Genomic DNA, 13,587 nt, shown 5'->3' with positions numbered 1-13,587 from the left:
TGATATATGCAACTTCATGCCTTGTGAACTTTTATATATAGGTGAAACCACCAATGAGGTTAGATTGCGCATCACTGCATATAAGAGCATGATTAGGATGGGCAAATTAGATTAACCAGCCCCCCAACATTTTGCACTAATGCGACACACTATAAGCCAGCTTAAATTTCAGGTCATTGCCCAGGTTTCTAAATCCATCAGGAGTGGTGACCGGGAGAAACTATTGAAGAAAAAGGAGCTTCAATGGATTTTTAATCTTGACACGTTGGCTCCCAACGGGTTACATTTAGATTATAACTTAACCCATTATATTTAGATATCTTCGTTAATCATAAAAAATTTTTAGTTGGTCTATATTTTTGTATTGTGGTTTTATGTATGTTTCCCACTTATCACCCTCACCTGAAGATTCTCATCATTTGCCTTTATTTCTTTTAGGCACGTCGATTGCCTTCCATCATTAAATGAGGTCCTATATAGAGATGAGCGAGCACCAAAATGCTCGAGTGCTCGTTACTCGAGTCGAACTTTCAGTGATGCTCGAGAGTTCGTTTCAAGTAACGAACCCCATTGAAGTCAATGGGTGACTCGAGCATTTTTGTATATGACTGGTGCTCCGCTAAGGTTTTCATTTGTGAAAATCGTAGCAAATCACCAAAGTCATGTAAAAAACACAGAAATGGATAGGGCAGGTGAGGAGCAACATGCAGGGCTGCATTTCGGGCTCCGAGGTCTCACTATTAAGCCACAATAGTGGCAAGAGTGAGACCACCCCCCCCCCCCCACTGTCAGCATAACGATCGTTCTCCTCTGCCACAGCTGTAACAGCTGTGGCAGAGAAGGACGATGTTAGCCCATTGAATTCAATGGAGCCGGCAATACAGCCGGCTCCATTGAAAGCAATGGGCTGCCGGCGAGCGCGGGATGAATTTTCGGGAAGGGCTTTCTGAAAAAGAAAGATTTTAGTGTAAAAAATAATAAAAATGCAGGCATTCTCTTCAATGGAGCTGCTGCTGCTGCCGGCGACTCCATTGAAGACAATGGTCCGCTGGCACACCTGAATTCTTTTTCAGGGAAGGTCTTTACATATAAGCCATTCCCTGGAAATGAATTAAAAGTGATTTAAAAAACAAAAAAAAATAAATACTCACCTCCCTTCAGCTGCCGGGGCACAGCCGCGTCTTCTCCTGCTGTCCCCTGCACTGTGGTGCTGAACTGCTGTCATTCAGCTGAGAGCTGCGCTGAGCCAATGAGAGACAGCATTCACTCACCCATTCATGAATTCATGAATGGGTGTGAGTTAGATCTGCCTCTGATTGGTCAGGCTGTGACCAATCAGAGCAGCTCATTCAGCAGGCGGGGATTTTAAATCCCCGGCTGCTGAATACTACAGAGAGCAGTTCAGGAGAACTGCCAGCTGGCCGCAGCTGAACTCCGTCTGCGGGGAGCAGGTGAGTATATATATATTTTTTATTTTTACACATTTCTGGATGAATTGCAGGGAAGGGCTTATATATTAAAGCCCTTCCCAAAAATTCATTGTGCGATCGCTGGCAGCCCTTTGCTTTCAATGGAGCCGGCTGTATTGCCGGCTCCATTGAATTCAATGGGCTAACGTCGTTCTGCCGGGACAGGGCGAGTATATTTTTTTTTTACTTTTTACACATTTTAGGATGATTTTCAGGTAAGGGCTTATATTTTTAAGCCCTTCCCGAAAATTCATCCCGCGCTAGCCGGCAGCCCATTGCTTTTAATGGTGTCGGCTGTATTGCCGGCTCCATTGAATTCAATGGTCAGTGCTCGTTTAATTGAGACGAGCACCGCGTGGCGCTCGTCCCGAGTAATGAGCATCTCGAGCACCCTAATACTCGAACGAGCATCAAGCTCAGACGAGTATGCTCGCTCATCTCTAGTCCTTTAATATCTGACGATCATCAATGGACCCTGTGCTGAACTGTGATGTGTCATGGTGGACACTTATTCATTGACGTGACACACAGCATGGTGTTGCTTAGTTACAAGGAAGCCTGGTATGATGGAGCCACTGCATCAGAATTCTTGTGAGTACATTGAGATCTCGCGTATGCGCAATTGACAAATGGGCCCTATATGCATATATTGCGCAGTCCGGTCTTCTTCTTTTCTGAATGGGGCCGCTCGTGCCGGAGAGCGGCTCCTCGTAGCTCTGCCCCGAAACGTGCCGATTCCAGCCAATCAGGAGGCTGGAATCGGCAATGGACCTGCGGTCCACCGAGGGTGAAGATCCCGGCGGCCATCTTCACCAGGTAAGTAAGAAGTCACCGGAGCGTGGGGATTCAGGTAAGCACTATCCGGTTTTCTTTTTTAACCCCTGCATCGGGTTTGTCTCGTGCCGAACGGGGGGGCTATTGAAAAAAAAAAAAAAAACGTTTCGGCGCGGGACAACCCCTTTAATGTGACTGATCTAGGATAGGCTGATGTAGTGGGTTGTCTTGCCCAAGATGTGTATTTATTGAGAGCACTTTGTATTATATGTGAGGTTGAGAAAGATTCCTGATATAGGGATCGAAACGTTGCATTTTTTCATCTGATTGTGGAAGATTAAAGAATGCCCCTCTTGGACTAACACGTACTTTGGATGCTGTCTGATACCTACACCTCATGATATTACATCCTGTCATAGCTAAAACGTCACATCCATTTGCAAGTATGTGAGACTAGAAGAAAGCCCGTCCTGGAACAGTGACTACAATCTATGTCTATAAATATACAGGCTCAGGAATTAGGAATAATAGTTATAATGCAAAGCACAAGTTATTTTGAATACACAGAATACTTAGGGCAAACCAACGTGGAGGTCCCTTTGTTTGTTGTCCCACTGGTCTACTTTTATAGACACTGGCAAAACTTTTCAAAAGCCTCTTAATTTTTTCTTTTATTCTTAGCATATCTAATTAAAATATTTCCAACATTTCAAGGAAGTTAGTTGTTCAGGGTGGGCCACGGAAAATTAGTCCAGCACCACACTCAATCAGTTGTGTTGTAATTGGTTGCTATGGTCATCAGTGACAGATTTTCTTTTCAAGACAACTATTATAAGAGTGTGGTGTCGGGCTACTTTGGCCCACCGGGTAGATGCTAAGAGGCATAACATGTAGTTACATTCTGCATACACATGAGGGATTAGTTGTTTTGCTAACAAATCACACAATTTTGGCTAAGATGTATATATTAGATTCGACCACAGAGGCTCGCACAGAAACGTCCGCAGCCGGCACATTGCAAAGTGGAGAGAGAAGACGCCGGACAGGTAAGCGGGAGGCCAATGTCGGGGCACGAGTCACATCCCGCTGCATGTCTCTCGCAGTCGGAATCTGACCCAGCCGTGCACATGAGGCCAAAGGTTGAAATCCTGACAGTTGGTTATCAGTTCCATATTTTGAATGCTGAAGAACCAAAATGAAATGCAAAATAGAAATTTGGAAAATTACAGAAAGTAGTAAGAAGAGTCGAATTCAGTTTGATGGATATCGCTGTATTTCTCCATATTGTTTCTATTTTTTGTTTTCCGTACCTGGCTGCTTGTAACTTGTAAAATGTATAAAATAATCACCTGTATACATAAAGCAATCTGTTCTTTCTGCAATCGCTTATTGTTTCTTTTGTTATTTACAACATTGTTGCAAAGACTCCTTCAAAAAGACAAGTAATGCAATGCCATTGCATATCCTATTCATAAAATAGTCTCTATGACAAGAATAAAATATTATTGTCACTTGTACAATTCTGCATTCTCTGTTACAAAACCGCATGAATGCACATAAAGGCGAGAATTTAAGATTGGGAGATGGATAAATAAAATACTGAGTAGAAGTATGGAATTGTAATATCTATTCTGTTACATTAGCAGCTTGCCTTAAAGCTATTTGTAATAGTTTAACAACATGTATACACAAATTTACTACTTGCGGTTAACAAGCTTCTGCAAAAAATAATTACTTTGCTATTATATTACCAGGGGAAGAATATCATTTTGAAATTGGAAAAATAATAACAATACAAAACATATTATATATATTTTTCTGCATTTTGTAAAACAGACGCATTATAACAAAATATTATTGATTTTCCAAATAGAGTCCCTAATGAGAATAAAATCTTAGCTTCATTGGACTATACACCCTGAAATTGCTGCGCACTCGCAACATTCTTTTGGAAATAAGGAAAGATATTCTGACATGGTACTGTTAGCCAAAATTAAACTGAAGAATGTTCTACCACTGCGTAATCATATTTACTGCTGGAAGCCCTGAGATCATTGTTCTAATGGAACTGATAATAATAATATTTATTTGCATAGCGCCAACTTATTCCGCAGCATATAATTGATGATCAACGTGTTATTGATAAGAGGTGCTAAATTAGAATTGGTACAGCACATAGGTAGTACAATGCAATGTAACACTGCAGGATGTATATTTACGTCCTGTAGGTTTGGCGTTTGTATAGAGGGGGGTCGTGGGGCAATCCCACTTTATATAATGCTGGAGCAGCTGTTTCCTACAGATGACACCCATCTGCAACAGCTTGGATAAGTCGCGCCACTGATCAGAGCTGTTTACACTTTAAATTCCACTGTCAATTCTGATAGCTGCATTTAAATCCCCAGATCGTTGTTCAGGGGTCCCGCACTGCCCCCTTGATCAGATTGTGGGTTGCCATGTGGTTGCCATGGCAGCCAGGGGCCTTCTGAAAGGCCCCAGGGGTGCCATTGCAGATAGCCTATCAAGCCATGACTATTATGTGGCTTGATAAGTTGCCTGTCAAATCAGGGTATAATGTAGTGCTATAGCATTTTACCATAACGCAGGAGTGATCAAAGCTTCACAAGTTCTTATCCCCTCTTGAGACTGTAAAAATAGTTTAAAAAAGTATTTTAATTATTAAAAAGGTAATGGAAGTTAGAAAAAAAACCCTTATGCCATATTTATAATAAAAGAATCTAAATAATAAAGCCAAAAAACATATTTGGTATCACTGCATTTGTAAAAGGCGTATCTATCAAAGTAACGCATTATGTACCCTGCACAGTCAATGTCATCAGAAAGAAAAAATAAACAAGATAATTGTGCTTTTTTTGGTCACGATGTCTCCAGGAAAAAATGTAATAAAAAGCGATCAAAAGTTGTATTTACTCCAAAATGGTACCAATAGAAACTACAGTACATTCTGGAAAAACCGAGCTCTATATCAACTATGTCAATAGAAAAATAAAAAAAATGATGGCTGCTAGAAGATGGCAGCAGAAAATAATTTGAAAAAAAATAAATATCTTTGGAAAAAAAAACTATATAAATTTGGTATCAGAATAATTGTACTGACTGATAGAATAAAGTTATCATGTTTTTTGCTATATGTACGCCATAGAGATGCACACAAAAATGGAGGAATTTTTTTTTTTTCAATTTCACTCCACTTGGAATTTTTTAAATGTCTTGTATTATATTATATAGTACATTAAACAGAACCATTAAAAAATACAACTTCTCCCACAAAATATGAACCCTGATACATCTACATTGATGGATAAATAAAAGAGTTATGATGCTTTAAAAGGGGGAGGAAAAAACAAAAATGGAAAAAAAGGTCGGCATCCTTAAGGGGTTAAAGGGGTTATATTAGTTACAAATCTAATTTTAATACCTCATTGGAGCTTTAAAGGAAGACTGTAGCTACATGGAGTTTGCAAATAAGGCTAAATAATTTACCACAATATAAAAATAATGGGAAAGTCTTGAGTAGGAATACAGTGTAAATACGATGCTAAAAATCTGAGGAGTCATGTATATGGTCACAATGCAGCTCTCTTTTTTTACACCAGAGATAAACATGGTCTATGTTGTACTTCTGTATGTCTCCTGTCACGTCCAACAAAGATGACACACAGTTTAGTCGCAGCCATAGTTTAATGTGCACCTCTAGATATCTATTTGGGAAGTGCGGTCCATTGCAGATTCCAGCCTCCTGATTGGCTGGAATCGGCACGTGACTAGGCGGAGCTACAAGGAGCCGCTCTCCGGCACGAGCGGCCCCATTTAGAAAAGAAGAAGACCGGACTGCGCAAGCGCGTCTAATCGGGCGATTAGATGCTGAAAATTAGACGGCACCATGGAGACGAGGACGCTAGCAATGGAACAGGTAAGTGAATAACTTCTGTATGGCTCATAATTAATGCACAATGTACATTACAAAGTGCATTAATATGGCCATACAGAAGTGTATACCCCCACTTTGTTTCGCGGGACAACCCCTTTAAGCCACAATAGCGGCAAGAGTGGACCCCCCCCCCTCCCAACAATTTTTACTTCTGAAAAGCCCTCATTAGCAATGCATACCTTACCTAAGCACCACACTACCTCCAACAAAGCACAATCACTTCCTGCATGACAGTCCGCTGCCACTTCTCCTGGGTTACATGCTGCCCAACCCCCCCCCCCCCCCCGCACGACCCAGTGTCCACAGCACACACCAAAGTGTCCCTGCGCAGCCTTCAGCTGCCCTCATGCCACACCACCCTCATGTCTATTTATAAGTGCGTCTGCCATGAGGAGGAACCGCAGGCACACAGTGCAGAGGGTTGGCACGGCTAGGCAGCGACCCTCTTTAAAAGGGGCAGGACGATAGCCCACAATTCAGTACAGAAGCAAGGAGAAATATAATCCTGTGCCACCGCCATCAGGAGCTGCACACGTGGGCATAGCAATGGGGAACCTATGTGCCACACACTATTCATTCTGTCAAGGTGTCTGCATGCCCCAGTCAGACCGGGTTTTTTTTATAAATAGTCACAGGCAGGTACAACTCCGCAATGGGAATTCCGTGTGCACCCACAGCATGGGTGGCTCCCTGGAACCCACCGGCTGTACATAAATGTATCCCATTGCAGTGCCCTGGACAGCAGAGCTAACGTCAGATTAAATGCAGGTGGGCTTCGGCCCACACTGCATGCCCCAGTCAGACTGGGGTTTTTTATAAGTAGACACAGGCAGGTACAACTCCCTATTGTGAAGTCCGTGTGGACGAACAGCATGGGTGGCTCCCTGGAACCCACCGGCGGTACATAAATATATCCCATTGCATTGCCCATCACAGCTGAGGTAATGTCATGTTTAATGCAGGTGGGCTTGGGCCCACACTGCATGCCCCAGTCAGACTGGGGTTCTTTAGAAGTGGACACATGCAGTTACAACTCCGTGTGGACCGACAGCATGGGTGGGTGCCAGGAAGCCACCGGCGGTACATAAATATATCCCATTGCAGTGCCCAGCACAGCTGAGGTAATGTCATGTTTAATGCAGGTGGTCTTCGGCCCACACTGCATGCCCCAGTCAGACTGGGGTTCTTTAGAAGTGGACACATGCAGTTACAACTCCATGTGGACCGACAGCATGGGTGGCTCCCTGGAACACACCGGCGGTACATAAATATATCCCATTGCAGTGCCCAGCACAGCTGATGTAACGTCAACTTTAATGCAGGTGGGCAAAAAATTAATTGGATTACACTGTAGGCGAGGGCCCCAAAAAATTGGTGTACCAACAGTACTAATGTACCTCAGAAAAATTGCCCATGCCCAGCCAAGAGGGCAGGTGAAACCCATTAATCGCTTTGGTTAATGTGGCTTAATTTGTAACTAGGCCTGGAGGCAGCCCAGTTAAAATAAAAATTGGTTCAGGTGCAAGTTTCAACGCTTTAATGAGCATTGAAACGTATAAAAATTGTTTACAAAAATTATATGACTGAGCCTTGTGGGCCTAAGAAAAATTGCCCGTTCGGCGTGATTACGTCAGGTTTCAGGAGGAGGAGCAGGAGGAGGAGGATGAATAGAATACACAGATTGATGAAGCTAAAAGGTCCCCATTTTTGATGGTGATAGAGAACGATGCTTCCATCCGCGGGTGCAGCCTACATATTGCTTAGGTATCGCTGCTGTCCGCTGGTGAAGAAGAGAAGTCTGGGGAAATCCAGGCTTTGTTCATCTTGATGAGTGTAAGCCTGTCGGCACTGTTGGTTGACAGGCGGGTACGCTTATCCGTGATGATTCCCCCAGCCACACTACACACTCTCTCTGACAAGACGCTAGCCGCAGGACAAGCAAGCACCTCCAGGGCATACAGCGCGAGTTCAGGCCACGTGTCCAGCTTCGACACCTAGTAGTTGTAGGGGGCAGAGGCGTCACGGAGGACGGTCGTGCGATCGGCTACGTACTCCCTCACCATCCTTTTACAGTGCTCCCGCTGACTCAGCCTTGACTGGGGAGCGGTGACACAGTCTTGCTGGGGAGCCATAAAGCTGTCAAAGGCCTTAGTGTTCCCCTGCCTGTGCTGTACATGCTGCCTGATCTCTGTGCCTCCCCTGCTTCCTGGCCCTCGGAACTGCGCCTTCTGCAACTAGCGCTGTCGGATGGGAATTTTACCATCAGCTTGTCCGCCAGGGTCCTGTGGTATAGCATCACTCTCGAACCCCTTTCCTCTTCGGGTATGAGAGTGCAAAGGTTCTCCTTATACCGTGGGTCGAGCAGTGTGTACACAAAGAAATCCATAGCGGCCCGAATGCGTGTAACGCGAGGGTCACGAGAAAGGCATCCTAACATGAAGTCAGCCATGTGTGCCAGGGTACCTGTACACAACACATGGCTGTCCTCACTAGGAAGATCACTTTCAGGATCCTCCTCCTCCTCCTCAGGCCATACACGCTGAAAGGATGACAGGCAAGCAGCATGGGTACCCTCAGCAGTGGGCCAAGCTGTCTCTTCCCCCAGCTTCTCATGCTCCTCCACCTCCTCCTCCTCAACGCACTGAGATATAGACAGGAGGGTGCTCTGACTATCTAGCGACATACTGTCTTCCCCCGCCTCCATTTCCGAGCGCAAAGCGTCTGCCTTTATGCTTTGCAGGGAACTTCTCAAGAGGCATAGCAGAGGAATGGTGACGCTAATGATTGCAGCATCCCCGCTCACCATCTGGGTAGACTCCTCAAAGTTTCCAAGGACCTGGCAGATGTCTGCCAACCAGGCCCACTCTTCTGTAAAGAATTGAGGAGGCTGACTCCCACTGCGCCGCCCATGTTGGAGTTGGTATTCCACTATAGCTCTACGCTGCTCATAGAGCCTGGCCAACATGTGGAGCGTAGAGTTCCACCGTGTGGGCACATCACACAGCAGTCGGTGCACTGGCAGATTAAACCGATGTTGCAGGGTGCGCAGGGTGGCAGCGTCCGTGTGGGACTTGCGGAAATGTGCGCAGAGCTGGCGCACCTTTCCGAGCAGGTCTGACAAGCGTGGGTAGCTTTTCAGAAAGCGCTGAACCACCAAATTAAAGACGTGGGCCAGGCATGGCACGTGCGTGAGGCTGCCGAGCTGCAGAGCCGCGACCAGGTTACGGCCGTTGTCACACACGACCATGCCCGGTTGGAGGCTCAGCGGCGCAAGCCAGCGGTCGGGCTGCTCTGTCAGACCCTGCAGCAGTTCGTGGGCCATGTGCCTCTTCTCTCCTAAGCTGAGTAGTTTCAGCACGGCCTGCTGACGCTTGCCCACCGCTGTGCTGCCACGCCGCGCGACACCGACTGCTGGCGACGTGCTGCTGACACATCTTGATTGCGAGACAGAGGTTGCGTAGGAGGAGGAGGGTGGTTTAGTGGAGGAAGCATACACCGCCGCAGATACCACCACCGAGCTGGGGCCTGCAATTCTGGGGGTGGGTAGGACGTGAGCGGTCCCAGGCTCTGACTCTGTCCCAGCCTCCACTAAATTCACCCAATGTGCCGTCAGGGAGATATAGTGGCCCTGCCCGCCTGTGCTTGTCCACGTGTCCGTTGTTAAGTGGACCTTGGCAGTAACCGCGTTGGTGAGGGCGCGTACAATGTTGCGGGAGACATGGTCGTGCAGGGCTGGGACGGCACATCGGGTAAAGTAGTGGCGACTGGGAACTGAGTAGCGCGGGGCCGCCGCCGCTATCATACCTTTGAAAGCCTCTGTTTCCACAACCCTATACGGCAGCATCTCCAGGCTGATAAATTTGGCTATGTGCACGTTTAACGCGTGGTGGCGTACTTGCGCCTGCGCTCCAACACTTGCGCTAGCGACGGCTGGACGGTGCACTGAGAGACATTGGTAGATGGGGCTGAGGACAGCGGAGGTGAGGGTGTGGGTGCAGGCCAGGGGACATGCTGGTGGTGGTGGCTCCCCGGCTGATCTTGGCGCGACAAAGGTTGCACACCACTGTTCGTCGGTCGTCTGCACTCTCAGTGAAAAACTGCCAGACCTTTGAGCACCTCGGCCTCTGCAGGGTGGCATGGCGCGAGGGGGTGCTTTGGGAAACAGTTGGTGGATTATTCGGTCTGGCCCTGCCTCTACCCCTGGCCACCGCACTGCCTCTTTCAACCTGCCCTGCTGCTGCACTTGCCTCCCCCTCTGAAGACCTGTCCTCAGTAGGCTTAGCAAACCAGGTGGGGTCAGTCACCTCATCGTCCTGCTGCTCTTCCTCCGAATCCTCTGTGCGCTCCTCCCTCGGACTTACTCCAATTACTACTACCTGAGTGATAGACAACTGTGTCTCATCGTCATCATCCTCCTCATCCCTTGTACCCCGGGAACTTTCTAAAGGTTGGGCATCGGTCACGACAAACTCCTCCAGTGGGAGAGGATTCAGAACCATTGCTGCCCATTCTGGGCAGGGGCCCGAGAACAGTTCCTGGGAGTCTGCCTGCTCCTCAGAATGTGTCATTGTAATGGAGTGAGGAGGCTGGGAGGAAGGAGGAGCAGCCAGAGGATTCAGAGTTGCAGCAGTGGACGGCGCAGAAGTCTGGGTGGTCGATAGATTGCTGGATGCACTTTCTGCCATCCACGACAGGACCTGCTCACACTGCTCATTTTCTAATAAAGGTCTACCGCGTGGACCCATTAATTGTGAGATTAATCTGGGGACGCCAGAAACGTGCCTCTCTCCTAATCCCGCAGCAGTCGGCTGTGATACACCTGGATCAGGAGCTCGGCCTGTGCCCACACCCTGACTTGGGCCTCCGCATCCTCGCCCGTGTCCACGTCCACGTTCTCTAGGCCTACCCCTGCCCCTCAGCATGGTGTATTACCAGTAGTGCAGAAACAGAACGCTGTAATTAAATGTGCCGCTTATTGGCCTGTGGTTGGAGGCTGACTTCGCTTACGGAACGCACAGCAGAGTCAGGAAAGAATTTTGCGCAAGCCTGCTGTAACACTTAGCTGGCTGCGTATTAATTAGAACTACTACCCCCTGCAGAGACGCAGTACACTCAGGACGGTCACAGGCAGCCCAAAAAGAATGTTTTTTCCCAAATTGTTTTGGAAAAGCCCGCTGCCTATATACACAGTATATCTCTTTCACTGTCCCTGGCTCACCACTACTGGCCCTGGACTTTGTAAAATTACTGCAGACTGTTTCCCTCTGGACAGGATGACAGCGGGGATGTGTAACGCACAGCAGAGCCAGGAAAGAATTTTGCGCAAGCCTGCTGTAACACTTAGCTGGCTGCGTATTAATAAGGACTACTACCCCCAGCAGAGACGCAGTACACTCAGGGCGGTCACAGGCAGCCCAAATAGAATGTTTTTTCCCAAATTTTTTTGGAAAAGCCCACTGCCTATATACACAGTATATCTCTTTCACTGTCCCTGGCTCACCACTACTGGCCCTGGACTATGTAAAATTACTGCAGACTGTTTCCCTCTGGACAGGATGACAGCGGTGATGTGTAACGCACAGCAGAGCCAGGAAAGAATTTTGCGCAAGCCTGCTGTAACACTTAGCTGGCTGTGTATTAATTAGGACTACTACCCCCAGCAGAGACGCAGTACACTCAGGACGGTCACAGGCAGCCCAAATTGAATGTTTTTTCCCAATTTTTTTTGGAAAAGCCCACTGCCTATATACACAGTATATCTCTTTCACTGTCCCTGCCTCACCACTACTGGCCCTGGACTATGTAAAATTACTGCAGACTGAGGACGCAATGCTCTGCACGGCCGATATACAAAAAAATAAAAAATGTGCAACACTGCAAAAAGCAGCCTCAACAGTACTGCACACAGTCAGATGTGGCCCTAAGAAGGACCGTTGGGGTTCTTGAAGCCTAAAATCACTCCTAACACTCTCCCTATAGCAGCTCCACCATCAGCAGCACTTTCCCTGATCTCTGTCAGAATGCATCAGTGGCGAGCCGCGGGAGGGGCCGATTTATATACTCGGGTGACACCTGATCTCGCCAGCCACTCACTGCAGGGGGGTGGTATAGGGCTTGAACGTCGCAGGGGGAAGTTGTAATGCCTTCCCTGTCTTTCTATTGGCCAGAAAAGCGCGCTAACGTCTCAGAGATGAAAGTGAAAGTAACTCGAACATCGCGTGGTGCTCGCCCCTAGTAACGAGCATCTCGAACACGCTAATACTCGAACGAGTATCAAGCTCGGACGAGTACGTTAGCTCATCTCTAGTAGGAACACATCTTTCCAAGGTTAATTGAACTGCCTGGTATTAGTGTTAGGACCCATCTGCAAGCATGGTCACCAGGACGTTGGTCGGATATGCCAACGTACTTTGATAAAACTACTTACTAAGAACCTTGCACTTTTAATATGGTTAATATATGCATTACAGTTATGCATTTTTCTGATAAAAAAATGTATTTTAATATTGTTGCCATGTGTTTCTCCAGATCCCGCTGTACCATGACATCTTCAATTCTATATAGAGCATAAAGAGATTTTTTCCCATTGGATTCCAAATAAATTCAACAGGAAAAGCATTGTTGCATACTCCATCGGACGCTGTATGTACAGATGTATTCTTGTCTGATAGCATTGCCACTAAGAATCCATATAACCTCCATGCGCTGCTGTACAGGTTTCATACCCATGTGAATGTGTGGTTAGCAAAGGTTTCCTTTGCAATACAAATAAAATAAGTTTGATACATAGCAGCACTCTTTAACGCAAATTGTTCCTTTCACAATTATTTACAAAGCAGCAGAAGTAATCTAGACCTGTGTTTTGCTAAGATAATTACTTAGGCCTTGTTCACACGAGAGTTGTTTTGCACGTGTCAGTGCTGCGCAAAACGCAGAGCTGCATGGATTTGCAGAAAAACCTGTGAACGAAGCTCCATGCCAATTGCTTTCAATGGAGCCACAGCAGCCTAATTCAATGAATGGCTGAGCGCTGCCTGTGATTGGCTTAGCACTCAGCCAATCAGACACAACCCTTTTAGCAGGTAGGTTTTTTAAATACCCGCCTGCTGAAACAGCTTCAGAGCAGTGCAGGGGGACCAAGCGGCTAGACGCTCCGAGCCCCGACAACGGCAGAGAGGTGAGTATACATTTTTTTACACATGCTAGGGATGATTTTTAGAGAAGGGCTTATATTTCAAGCCCTTCTCCAAAAATCACTGCAGGGCTTGCCGACAGCCCATTGTGTTCAATGGTGCCGCCTGCAACAGCGGCGGCCCCATTGAAAGCAATGGGAGAACATTGTGATCCTCTGCCACAGCTGTGACAGCTGTGGCAGGGGATTCTTTACTCCTC

Source organism: Eleutherodactylus coqui, chromosome 4 (genome assembly GCF_035609145.1).
Source record: "Eleutherodactylus coqui strain aEleCoq1 chromosome 4, aEleCoq1.hap1, whole genome shotgun sequence".
NCBI classification, from domain to species: Eukaryota; Metazoa; Chordata; class Amphibia; order Anura; family Eleutherodactylidae; genus Eleutherodactylus; species Eleutherodactylus coqui.
The sequence above is the reverse complement of the archived record's forward strand: the minus strand, read 5'-3'. Positions refer to the sequence as shown.